This window comes from Pygocentrus nattereri, chromosome 4 (assembly GCF_015220715.1).
Source record: "Pygocentrus nattereri isolate fPygNat1 chromosome 4, fPygNat1.pri, whole genome shotgun sequence".
NCBI classification, from domain to species: Eukaryota; Metazoa; Chordata; class Actinopteri; order Characiformes; family Serrasalmidae; genus Pygocentrus; species Pygocentrus nattereri.
The window spans coordinates 50,125,953-50,140,217 of NC_051214.1; the positions used below are offsets into that span (position 1 = coordinate 50,125,953).

General features: G+C 39.8%; 1 non-coding gene across 1 annotated transcript; it reads left to right on the top strand.

Moving 5' to 3' along the window:
* Positions 1–2,208: 2,208 nt before the first annotated feature.
* Positions 2,209–2,372, top strand: LOC119263350. Its single transcript, XR_005130264.1, has one exon. It is a non-coding gene; the product is annotated as a U1 spliceosomal RNA (small nuclear RNA).
* Positions 2,373–14,265: the final 11,893 nt, after the last annotated feature.

Genomic DNA, 14,265 nt, shown 5'->3' on the forward strand with positions numbered 1-14,265 from the left:
GAAATATATTCCTGCCTTCAAGCCTGTTAAAAAAGGACATATTTTCCTTTTCAGAGAGACCAATCCACTGCCATATACTGCCTCTGAAGCTCGGATTTATCACTTACATGCCAGGAACTTTTATTTAAAGCACGTTCCAAGAATTTTTTTCACATCACAAAATTCATCATTATAGGACATTTGGAAGATGAATTCAGAGTGGGAAAAAGGGGGAAAAATCACTGTAAGGTCATGGCCTAGTATGAACCAAGTGTGTTATACAAGGTGGTCTTTTACAGCAGGGCACGTGAAGCCAAGCTGAGGTTCTGAGTTCAAGTCTCACTTGACACGTGCTGTTTAAGCATATATCACTGCAGCTGTGGTTGAGAGATTTGCACTCATTAGTGGTAAACCTGCTACTGATCATCAACAAACCTGGACAAGTCCATGTCTAGGTCACTAGAACAGTGGGTGGATAACAGCACTGCAGACTTTACCTAGCTTCCTCATTAAATACAACTAATTCAACTTATCAGTTAATAGTAAACTGAAGTTTCTTTAATCTCTTTTAAGTGAAAACATACTGACTGGCAGATTTTCCTTCTTAAAGGTCTTTTAATAAGCAGAATCCAGAGCAGTGCTGAGGCCTGGTAGGAACCCACTTTGACACTGCTGCACTAGACCAAGTCCAAGTCTAAATGTAATAGGAAATGTTCCACAAGGTGGACTAAAGATTTTGAAACAAGGCTTGGTGTGTGGTGTAGTGGTGCAATCAGTCAGTGTGCAGTACTTATACAGCAATATGGGTGAAGCCATGCTGAGGTAGTGAGTATGAGGCTCACCTAGAGCAGAAGATTTAAGGGTATTTCACGCTATAAGGAGCTGACCTGTGTATAGGTTCATCCCCATCAAACACCCAAACAGTGACAGATATCAGTGGATGACAAGGATCCGATTGGACAACGTGTAAAGGTTTATCTATAGCAACCAATCAAACATCCACCTAAAGACCTAAAAACCAACATGATAAAAGGATGAGAGAAGAGCTTAGACCTCAGTGTATATCTGCATGATTCTCACAGAAAGTCATTTTAAGAAATCCCTGTATGTAGAGACCAAGTCACTGCCAGATTTTGCTTCTAAAACTTGTTCTAGTGATGTACCAACCAGAAAGCTTTGATTTTAAACTATGTCCTGAGAAGTTAAGTACATTACAAAGATCAAAACATTTGTAGAACAACTGGACAATGAATTCAGAGTGGAAGAAAAGAAAACACAAAACACTGCAAGTCTGTGGCCTGGAAGGAACCGAGTTTGTTAGACAAAGCGAACTGAAGTTGCTGAAGTACAGACTGATATGTGTTCTAGTGGCGCTATTGGTCAGTGCGTGGTGCTAATACAGCAGTGCATATGAAGCTATGCTGAAGTTGTGAGTCCGAACCACATCTGGAGCAGCGTTTTTAAGGGTTTCTCACTTTACAAGATAAGATGAGATAAGATGATCCTTTATTAGTCCCACAGCGGGGAAATTCACACTATTACAGTATAAACCTTATCAACATTATAAATAATAAAAATTAAAGTTAAATCTCGACTATTTACAACAAAATAAGGATAATAATAAAATAAAATAAGAGTTGCATAGAAATCTGTATTGTACTTAGCATATTGCACAATGAAAAACAAGGAGTTAATTGGACGACATATAGTGGTTCACTCCCATCTGTCAGTCAAACATCCATCTAGAAATCTGTTTGATGCAATAAGACAAAAGGCCGAAAGTATAACTGTGTATACCTGCAGGGTTCTGGCAGACGTTATGCCCTTCAGCCTGGACAAATATGCCAAACAATTTTCGCTGTTCAGAGAGACCAGTCCAGATTTTCCTTCTACAACTTGTTTTGTAATGTACAGCCCAGAAATCTTTACTTCTGAAAGTTTTGTACATTCTAAAGTTCAACACTGTTGTAGGAATGATTTTTGATTTACAATCTTTAGTGCCAGACCTGCTGCTGATCATTTACAAACCTGGGAGGAAGAAGTCCATGTCGGAGTCACCAGACAGAGGGTGGGCTACCTACAGCGCTGCAGACTGGACTTTACTTCTGATTCAACTTGTCTAATATTAGACTAAACCGTTTTCTTTAAGCTCTTTTTTGTGGAAATTTCTTGACCAACCTGAAAAGTTGATTTATACCATTTCTAAGAAGTTTTACACTACAAAGTTCAACACTTACCTGGCAGGGGCAATGCCATGATCACGAAGGTGGTTCACCCAGGGAGAGGCTCTGGCATTGCACTTTGGTGGTGCTGACCCTTGTGAATTCCCCAAATGTGGGAATCTCTACTGCGTAGTTTCTGGTAGTAGGGGACTGCATTTGTGCTGTACCCTGACAGTGGTTGGTTAGTGCAGTGGATAACACCTCTGCCTTCTAGACTGGGGTTCAATCCCTGTCTGGGTAAGATTATTATGCTGTAAGTTGCTCTGTAAAAGAGCATCAGCCAAATGCTGTAAATGTGAAACACAGTTGTTAGAAGAAAGATAGTTTGCAGGGATTGCTGCCACACCTTCTCCTACTCATGGACATCTACAAACCTGGAAAGGGAGAAGTCCATGTCTGTTAACACTGTTATAAGAAGACTGGAATATGAGCTCAGAGTGGAAGCAGAGGGAAAAAATGATATCGCTGCATGACTGAGGACTGAGAGGAACCCAGGCTGACTCCACTGCACAAGACGATAGTCTGATTCATAACATAATGGGAATTGACACTCAAGGTGAACTGAAGCTGTTGCAATCTTGTCATGCATGAGCTCCAGTGGCACAATGAGAGTGGAACAACTCATGACTGCATAAGCTAAAAATAAAAAAATAAAATTAAATAAATCAAAGAATGGGGTTCTCTCTGTTGTTATAGCCTCACATTTCCTTCTAGATTTATTACTATAGATTTACATTAATATAGAGCATTCATTAAATCATGCTTCTGGAAAACTATTGACTGACCTGATTGAATGATTGGACGACGTGTAAAGGTTCATCTCTACAAGACAATCAAACAGCCATCTACAGACCTCTTTGATCGAACACGGTAAAAAGCCAGAAGTACAGCTTAAACCTCTGTGTATACCTGTAGTACTCTGTGTATACCTGTAGTATTGTAGTACCTCTAGTACTTGTAGAAGTAACTTCCAGCCTTCAGCCTGGATATTCTAAACTATCCCTATTAGGCAATTAAAATATACCTTGATAGACTTGTTTGATTCAGTTTGACAAAAAAGCCAGGAATAGAACTTACATCTCTCTGTATACCTTTATGGTTCTTGCAGAAGAGAACTCAGACCTTTACTCTGGACACCTAAAAAAAGCAAGATGTGTTTCTATGTTTGGAGAGATCAGGTCACTGCCAGATTTTCCTTCTAAAACACTATTCTTGGAAAATTTGAAAGAAGAAGTCCATGTCTGAGTCACTTCACTGGTACAGGTTTATTCCCATCAGAGAGGGAAATATTAATCTAGAGATTTGTTTGAATCCTGCTCCCAGAGATCTATCAAACGAAAGAGTTTTCTTTCACTCCTGTTCGGTAAGACCGATTGATTTCCCCATTTGTCTTCTGAAAGGTTGTGTTATTGAATTCAGAATGCCTGCAGAGGTAAAATTGCAATCAAAACTATATGACAGTGTATGTCAGGTCATGCCGAGGTTTTGAACTTGAGCCCCACCTGGGGAATGAGTTTTGAGAGTTTCATCATCTAGGGCATTGATGAGACACTGTGGATATGTTCATCCACGTCTGCCTGGACAGCTGTTTCAGTATCAGGGTTTGTGTGTAAGTGGGAGTTAATGAGATCTTGTCTATGTAAATAATTGAGTGTTTTGATTCCATTTTTTAAAATTTGCAAATTGGTGCAATTATCTCTCTTTTTAGACTATATTGACAAAACTAGTGGGACACACATCTTATTCAATGAATTCTGGTGTTTTATTCATTCCCATTGCCACAGTTGTAGCCATGCAGTCTACCTTTACAAACATATGTGAAAGAATGGGAGTTCACTGAATTTGCCTGTAGTCCTGTCAAAGTCCTGCCACCATCACAACAAGTCAGTTCGTAAAATTTCTTCCCTCCTTGATATTATTAGTATTATTGAAAAGTGGAACTGTTTAGGCACCACAGCAACTCATTCATGAAGGCCCAAACCATTTAAAGTTGCAGAGTCACTGAGTGCTGAGGCTGAAGTTTGGCAAATGCCCAGCAGCATTGTGCCAACATTTAAAGTTTGGTGGAGGAGAGATAATGCTATGGGGAAATTTTTCAGGGGTTGGCCTGTAGACCCCTGTGAAGGGAGACCTTAATGCTTCAGCAGACCAAGACATTTTGGACAACTGTATTCCAACTTTGTGGGAATGGTTTGGGGAAGAACCTTTTCTGTTCCAGCATGACTGTGTCCCAGTGCACAAAGCAAAACCCATAAAGGCATGGCTGGTGGGACTGGCCTTCACAGAGCCCAGACCTCTACCCCATTGAACACCTTTGGGATGAACTAAAACAGAGACTGCAAGCCAGGACCTCCCATTCAACATCAGTGTCTGACCTCACAAATGCTCTTTTGGATGAACGGGCAAAACTTCCCACAGACACTCCTCTTGCAGAAAGCTTCCTAGAAGAGAAGCTGTTATAGCTGCAAAGTTGTGTGAAGGTGTCCCAATACTTTCATCCATTTAGCATATAACACTGTATGTGGTACCAACAGAGGCCAAGCAATTTAAAGGGAAGCCATAATGCTTTTTCATTTGTATGGTTTTTTTGTTGTTGTGTAGCTTGTGTGCCGTCTGCAAAGTCACAAAGCTCAAAGTTCACTCCAGAGGGAGAAAGTCCCTCTAAAAGTAATCACTTCGCTCAGCTGCCTGAAATGTCTCGTTGGAATTCTAGCTCTTTTCCTTTGTTACAAGATGCCGGAATCTCATAACACAATCCTTCCTGCCCACCTACCATCAAGCTGGGCACGCCGTCACACAGCACACAGCAGCTATTAGAGGAGGAAGAGTGTGGTCAGAGTTTTAACCATGTGGAGAAGACACTGCTCTGACTTTCAGGGTCGACTCAGGATGGATTAGACTGATACAGCAGAACCAACGCCACTGAGAAACAGTGTTTTCCGCTGATTAGGAGCGAAGGGTCTGCCTGCAGTACAGAATCGCTGAGCTGACCAATCAGAGCACACTGGACTCTTTGAGAAACAGGACTTAAGTGGAGTGTTTCAGACAGAGGGTGAATAGAGATGCACAGTATGAGGAAAATAACGTGTGTTTGGAACACTGAAGCCTGTAAATCTATTCTGGTCGATAAAGTAGAAATGATGAACGTTGAGAATGAGCATAGTAGGTCCCATTAAAGGTCCTCTTTATTTTATTTTGTATATTTTTAACTGTCGCTGTTGTTTCATTGCTTAAACAAAATCATTTTCAAGTATAAGAGCCATAAAGATATTCTGCTTCAATCACTTCAAAATACAATGACTCCCCTTTTCCCCAAACACTGTACCTTATCGGCACGTAACCGATCATCCCGGCACTCTTTTCAGTTCAAGTGCTTTAGTTTTATGACTCAACGGCAAACAGCATACTGCTCAGAATGCAAGCCAGTTCAGTGGGAATGCATTTGGGAGCAGGGCACAAAGCCTTTGCAATGCTGACAACAAGGCTTTTGTGTGAAGCTTAAAATAGGACGAAGACAGAAGGTCTTTATCCTTGATGTTCTGGTGCTGTGATCTTCAGTGTAGAGAGATTCATGCTGGGAGCAGAATCATTAAACTCAAGCTCATACTGCGTGCATGCATGTTTACGTTCTTTGTCGCTGAAAAGAGTAAAATTGGGTCTCCATTCAAGACGTGCTACCACAGGGATGCTTGGGGTTACAGCAGATTTTACATTATACATGATAGATAGATAGATAGATAGATAGATAGATAGATAGATAGATAGATAGATAGATAGATAGATAGATAGATAGATAGATCTGAAGTGAAACGAGAAAACGCCTCTCTTTAATGCTGTTTCAAAAGCTCCACCCCAAGCAAACACTGGACTATCAAACTTGTTTTGTATTTATTTATTTATTTATTTATTTTATTTATTTACTTATTTATTTATTTATTTATTTATTTGCGGCTGTAAAAAATACACCAACATTGTATGGATGAATACTATGATATAAAGTTAGCTAGTAATGTAACTAATATTAGCTGTAATGTAGCTAATATTAGCATACTGTCTTTATAGTTGTGGTTGCTTTCATAAATGTTAGCAAACAGGACAAAACAACACTGAGCTATTGGTTCTGTGAAACAGCAAAAATGAGTGAATGCCACCTGTCAAGCAGAAACAGAGCAGCCTCCTCATCCCTTTTCATGCAAGTCAACTTCTTCACTGGCAGCTCCTTTTTCATATTTTCCCGTTCCACCTTAAATGGTGCAGCAGTCACAGGTGCCAGAATGGAACCACTGCATGATTAAGGTTTTACAAGGTAAAACAGGAACATGGAAATAGGAAGCCAACTTTAGCCTACTGTCATACGTCTCTCCACCGCTAAAACACCCCTATATGATGTAAGCTTTGTTCTTCAGATTTTCTCCTCTTTTTCTATTTATAAAACTTTTGTGTCGTTCGGTCTGAGACACTTTGTTTGTTTCCCATTTATGGAGCCAGGACTGTTTACCAACACAGGCTTTTTTCCAGCGCACACACAGAACAGAGAGAAATTCGTTAAATTTGACAAAACAGTGCACTGGGTTGAAAGCCATGCTGCACATTTAAGCAAGATTCCTTAATCGTTGATAACATGCAAGTTTCTGTCAATGTGACTGATGTAAAGAGGAACATCTCTGCTTTTATCTTATGTGTTTACATCATGTATAAGCATTGTTACATGTAAGCATGTACTCGTGTTTGTGTCTGTCTGTTCATTAGATGTTCATTAAAGTGGAAATAGTGGTGTAAAGGCCATTCCTGGCATTATTTTTAAAGAATTTATGGAGCTGAAATGGACCTAAAGACACGTCATACTCCAAGCTACAGCAACCACAGTTGTAGAGAACTTTATGTTAATAAATAAATCTAGAAGGAAAAAACTAGAAGTTTGGCAGATTCATGACTGGAATTGATCTTTGCAGGTTGGAACAATGTAAGCAGTTCATACATGTGGTATTTCACATCAAACAGCAGTACGACCATGAATAATGGCTATGCCTTCAAAAAATGACTTAATCAGCCCCCTCGGAGTGAAATGCCCTTAAAACCAATGCTCCAGGTGAGGCTCGAACCTCAGCACGGCTTCACAAGTACTGCTCACTGACTGCACGTTCCACTGGAGCTCACGCGAGACACGATCACAATATCTTCAGCTCATCTGGTGCAAGAATTCCCATTACATGTGGAATCAGGTGGTCGTCTAGTGCAGTCCTCGGTTTTGCAGCGGTATCGTTTTTCCTCTGCTTCCACTCAGAACTCATCTTTCTGTAATAGTGTTAAGATTTACAAGGCAAAACTTCTTGGATTATAGTTTATAGTAAACTTTGTGACTCAGACATGGACACGGCTCTGGATAGATGCTTGAATTGCTGATGGAGATGATCTTTAGACGTTATCCAGTCCGACCCTTGCAGAGTACGATACCCTTCAAACTTGCATTGCAGGAGAAGCTCAAACTCACAATATCAGCATGAGCTTCACAAGTTCTGCTGGACACGTACCACACACAGAGCAACTGGGCCACTGGCACACATATGTAAACCATTGCTTCCATGAGGAGACAGGAAGCCACCGGGTAGGTTGTGTCTGAATGGTATGGCGGGATGAAGTTGCAAGTGGACGATATGACGACTCTGAGTAGTTCTTGTGCAAACGGTGAGTGATTTATTTACAAACAAAAGAAAAACTGTACTTAAAATATTAACCCAATAAACGCCCAGGTAAGTATATTTAGTCCTAGGCCTCAAGGCCATTGACCTACACTTCTGAGTGGCTTTACTCACATTTCCCTGAAGTGAGCACTATTGAGCTAGTCTCCTTACTAATCCTCTCTTATACCTCTTATAGGATTAGCCCCTGCATCACCTGAGCCAAACCATTCCACTCCGCAGGGGTGCTGCTGTTCTCTAAGAGTGGTACATTATGTTATTGGTAAAATAGTTTCCAATACAAATAACACCTTTGCTAGCCTGTCTCACTTTATTTTCTAGGACCTAGCCTCCCTTATGCTGACTCTGCTACTTGAAGCAGACAAGTATTACAGGTAAGTATACAGGTAAGTATTACAGACATACCTATCTCACAGTTTCTGGTGATGGGAAACGCCTTTGCCTCGTCATACTTGGTCCCTATCAGGCCACAGCCTCACAGTGATTTGGGTTGATTCTTTTCTTCTACATCTTCAAATCTTCTTACGTTTAAACATTTTAGATAGATATATGGGTCATTCCATGGAAATGGCACATTTTGAGTCCTCATCTCCTCTTTAGGTGTATTTTATCTACTGGGTCACAAAAATCTATATTTTAACAGCTTTACACATACATTGAAATATCTCCTTTAATACAGTGTATTTTTTTTTTATTTGATCTTTTTATGAGAACTTTGTTTATTTATTTATTTTTGCTGACACCACCTATTTTGTCATGTCCCTCATGGCCTTCAACGAAAGTATACTTAGAATATACCAAATACAACTATTAAAAAGTCCATATATTTTGATGTCAACCTAAACAACTGTCTGTGTTTAATTGTTTGTGATATTATTTTTCAAAATTAATTGATAATTATTTATTAAAATCATATTATTTAGTTCTGTACCTAAGTAACCCCTCAACCCCGTAACACAAATGAATCTCCCCCACAAAAACAATGGTATGATCCATATGATCCATATACATCAAGAAGTGACATCACTCAAGTCTTTTGGACAACAGGACAGCAAAGACAGGCGAGTGGCTTCCTTCTTTTATTTAATTTTGGTCATTTATCTTGTGATATTGTGGTCGCCAAACTCAGTGACTCAACACCGTCACATGAAAACTATTACTTATAAAAAAAGTTTTTTTTATTTCAAAACTATATGCTAATTCTGAATCTCATGCATGCCATGTGCTCTCTCTCTGGTATACAGTATGTAGAGCAGCGGCAAAAAATTTTGTGCAAAAATCACAACCCCGTCACACTCGACCCCGTTACACTCAACCCCGTTACACTCAACCCCGTTACACTCAACCCCGTTACATGTTTGACTGTGAGGTTTACAGATCAATGATACATTTAAGCAAAACATTTGAAAATGTCAAAGTCCAATTTGAACCATTCTAGTGGAATGACCCATATGACCTGACCAAGCTCTGTTGTGACTTCTCTGTTGTGGGAAAGGATCATCTTATCTTAACAGGTATACTTTCAAAAGACAATCTGATCAGTGCCCCGAAAATGTGAAATACCCTTAAAACTTTGCTTTAGGTAAGGCTTGAACTCACAACCTCAGCATGGCTTCCCCTGTACAAGTATATAAGAAAACCTGAATTGGCCTCTCTGAACAGGAATAAATGGCTTGCATGTTCACTGTAATGGCTGGAGTTCATGTCTGCCAGAACCATACAGGGATACACAAAGGTCAAAGCTATACTTCTGGCTTCATCTTGCTTTTTTCTAGGCTGAAGGCTGGAAATGACTTCTTCAAGAACCCTTTAAGAACTACACAGGTGTAAACTGTACTTCTGGCTTTTCATCATGTGGGATCACAGAGGTCTCTAGAGGGTCGTTTAACTGGTCAACATGGAAGAATTTTTACACCTTATACAATTGGCTCCTCGTAGAGTGAGATACCTTAGAATTATTACTCCAGGTGAGGTTCAAACTCACAACCTTGGCATAGCTTCACATGTTCTGCTGTATGAGTACCGCACGCTGACCAATTGTGCCACTGGAGCTTAGTTAAGTCACCACTTGAACTATTTCAGTTCACCTTGAGTGATTTCGGTAAACTGTAGCTCTACCAGCCACAGCGTTGAACTTTGTAATGTGGAAAACTCCTTGGACTACGGTTTAAAGTAAACGTTTCTGGTTGGTACATCACCAGATGTTGTAGAAGCAAAATTTGGCAGTGACCTGGTCTCTACATATCACAGGCTAAAGGCCAGAATTAATTTGTGCAAGAACCATACAGGTATACACAGAAATCTAAGCTATCATGTTGGATCAAACAGGCTTCTAGATGGATGTTTGATTGTCTGGTGGAGAAGACCCTTTACACATTGCCCAGTCAGGCCCTTGTCTAATCATTGTCAGGCCAGTGAGTAGTTCTCTGGGAACACACTTTAATGAATACACTATATTTATGTAAACGCAGAAGAAAAAAATATCTAGAAGTTTAGAAGATGCCCAGGATGACAACAAGCCACCTGCAGAGCGAAAAGCCATTAAAACCGTTGCTCCAGGTGAGGCTCAAACCTCACAGCCTCTGCATTGCTTCACATGTACCATCATAAAAGTACCACACGCTGACCGATTGCCCCATTGCAGCTCATATAAGAATGTAGTTCAACATCTTTAATCCTCTTCTTCTGAAAGAGGGAAGTCAAACTGTGACATTATAATTATTTGGGATTTGTCCTTTCCTCCGCTCTACATTCATCCTCCGTCAGTGTTGAAATTATATATGCTATAATGTACCTGGAGCACATATGCTGTAATGTTCCGGCCCTACAACCTTCCTGGAGCATGGTTTAAAGTCAACGTTCATCATCAGGCCAAGTGTTAGAAGGAATATCTGGTGGTGAATTGGTGTCTCTGAACAGGGAATAATGTATTGCATTCTTATAAATGTCCAGTGAAACAGCAGTAATACACTTTTGCAGGACAGCATAAATTAAATTATTCATACACCTGGTAGGTCATATCACAATAAATTGCTGTTTGACTACATTTTACAGATAAAAGTGAGACATTTGCTAAAAAATCTTGGGCCATGTAACAGGGAGCGAGGTAACGGACGCATGTGCGGAGGTAAGCGACTTTTATTGAGGGCAAATCCAGGGTCATGGTAAAAACGGTCCAGGGTCATAGAGCCAATTTGGAGAGATCCTGGGGCGGACATGACTTAGACCAGAAACAAATCAACTTATACAGAGAGAGATAGAAACAAAGAAATCCTCAAACAACAAACCCAGAACAATACAAAGACCAACAAACACAGGGCTTAAATACACAGGGAGAACAAGGGACAGGTGAAAACAATCAGGGGCGGAGTCATGAAACGAGGGGCAGGACTACAGATACCAAGCACATGGGCTAAACCAAAACATGAACACAGGGACTGGGAGGGGCCAATCGTGACAGGCCACACATGCAAACACATATGCCTAAGCTTTACTTCAGGCTTTCTGACATGTTGGGTTAAAAAGGTTTCCATGTGGATGTTTGATTGGTCAATATAGATGAATATTTGCATATTATCCAATCAGCCTTTTGTGTAGTCACCTGTCCTGAAAACTCATGCTCCAGGCGTATCTCGAAGGAATTAAAGACGTTTGGCAGATGCCTGGAAACATCACTGGAATTATATCTGCAGTTGGTACAAGGGAGATGCTTCATATACTCTGTAGGTTACATCACATTAAACTGCACAATTAACAGCTGTACAATTAACAGCTTGAACATTAATCCAATCAGCCACCTGCAGAGTGAGATAACTTTAAAACTCTTGTTCTAGTTGAGGCTGATGCTCATAAGCCCAGCATGACTTCACACACTGCTGCACCTCCGGTTCTTATGCAAGAGCTTTGTTAACCTTGTTTAACAATCCCCATTACATTTAAACTGGGACTTCAACAGTCATCAGTGCACTGATGTCAAGATGGGTTTCTACAAGCCACAGCACTGCTGTGATTTGGGTGTTTCCTCTTCTTCCACTCTGAACTCATTAAAATGCCTCTTTGGAAGGAAAGTCTTTCAGTCAACAAGTCTCCCCAAACAAAACTTAAAAAACCTCTCTGCTCTCATTGTCCGATGTGTTAAATTAGGTCTGCTTACAGAGAAAGTAATGTGCGGCCTTCAGTCCTGTAGCCCAACTCTTTATCTAATAACTCACACGTGGATTCTTCTCTCCAGATTTGTAGATGCCCATGAGGAAGAAGAGACCTGGCACAAATTTAAACTGTTCCATAAACAATGTTGAGCTTTCAAACGTGCAAAATTTCTTTGAACATGCATTAAAGCAAACCTTACAGGTTAGTTCATCAGCAGACCAGGTCTTGGAAGGAACGTCTGACAGTCAATAAGTTTCACTGTATTGCAGTTTTGTAGGAATAAAGCTGGAATTTGCTTCTGCAAGACTGCATGAAAGAGGTTAGTCACAGTTAGTTTACATCAAATGAACTCATTGAAAGATGTAAGCTGTGCTTTAGGTAAAAACAATAGATGGCACAGCCAAAACAGACTCAGCTAGTGAGACATTATAATACTGATCATTGTGAAATGATCAAATGATAAAAAAAAATAAATGATAAGCATTATCTTTATTATATTTCCTCCACTATCAGTTGTTTGTGTAATGTATAGTGTAGAATTAGAGATGAAAATAAACAGTGAAAACAGCCTCATGTATTATAATACTGATTATCAATAAACAAACAAGCAATAAAATAAGGCAAGTCAAGTTTATTTTTATAGTGCCTTTCATACACTGCTGTCATTCAAAGTGCTTAACAAGTGAGAAAATACAGTCATTAACAAAATAGAGAACAGAACACGATTAAAAACATAATTCAAACAATAGATTTGAAAGAGAAAATCATTCAATTAAAATTCAAGTGAACAATGATCAAAATCAAACGTTATCAGCAAATTAGGATAAAAGTGTTGGTACAAAATAAATGAATGATACTTGTGTATTATGATAGTCATTATTATTATTATTATTAGTAGTAGTAGTAGTAGAACATGCCCCATTGGTATTATTGAGGAGCTTCTACTTCATATTTTCCAGTTCGGTCTTTTGAGTCACAGCATGATCTCATCATTCTCTGCCCCATTGTTTATTTTGAAGCTACAGAGTGATTGACAGGCCTGTGGATCAAATGACAGACAGTCCAGTCTCTGTAGAAGAGGACAGGGCCATCTGGTCATCTAGAAGGTGAAAAGCTCAGGTGTGCTTTTATCTTTTGATTGAAATCAGCCTGAACTCAAAGGAAGTGAACAGAGAGCTTTTCTCAAAGCAGTTCAGTTCTGGGATAGACCTCAGAAGAGAAACACTGAGGTGCTTGTTGCCAGTTGGTTTCTACACTATCCCAGGTGCACTCAGATGGTCTTTAGCCAATACTCGATTGTCTGCACCGTCGTAAGATAAAAATCGAGTTATATCACATTTTCAGATTTTTTATTTTCAGTTGTTGGTTTATTGAGTTCTGGTGATGCACAAATTATAAATGTTGTTTCAACACACCATCATGACTCAGCCAATCCTAATATATTTGATTAAATAATAAAGAAAAAAACATGTTTCTAGTAACTTATCTACACACACTGTACAACTTATTTTTTTTAATTTGAATTCATCTCATTAACACTGAACAACATAAAACATTACAAAACCACTGTAATAGTTTTCAACACTATTGAACTTGAGTTACAGGAGTTTAAAATGATGCCTCATGCAGATTCATGAAATCAGTGAGTGCAAATAGACAATGAACTGCACCAAAGGCTAACCAATCAGCTCTCAGTAGCAGTAACACTAACCAATCAGCTCTCAGTAGCAGTAACACTAACCAATCAGCTCTCAGTAGCAGTAACACTAACCAATCAGCTCTCAGTAGCAGTAACACTAACCAATCAGCTCTCAGGAGCAGTAACACTGACCAATCAGCTCTCAGTAGCAGTAACACTAACCAATCAGCCCTCAGTAGCAGTAACACTAACCAATCAGCTCTCAGTAGCAGTAACACTGACCAATCAGCCCTCAGTAGCAGTAACACTAACCAATCAGCTCTCAGTAGCAGTAACGCTAACCAATCAGCTCTCAGTAGCAGTAACACTGACCAATCAGCCCTCAGTAGCAGTAACACTAACCAATCAGCTCTCAGTAGCAGTAACACTGACCAATCAGCCCTCAGTAGCAGTAACACTAACCAATCAGCTCTCAGTAGCAGTAACGCTAACCAATCAGCTCTCAGTAGCAGTAACACTGACCAATCAGCTCTCAGTAGCAGTAACACTAACCAATCAGCTCTCAGTAGCAGTAACA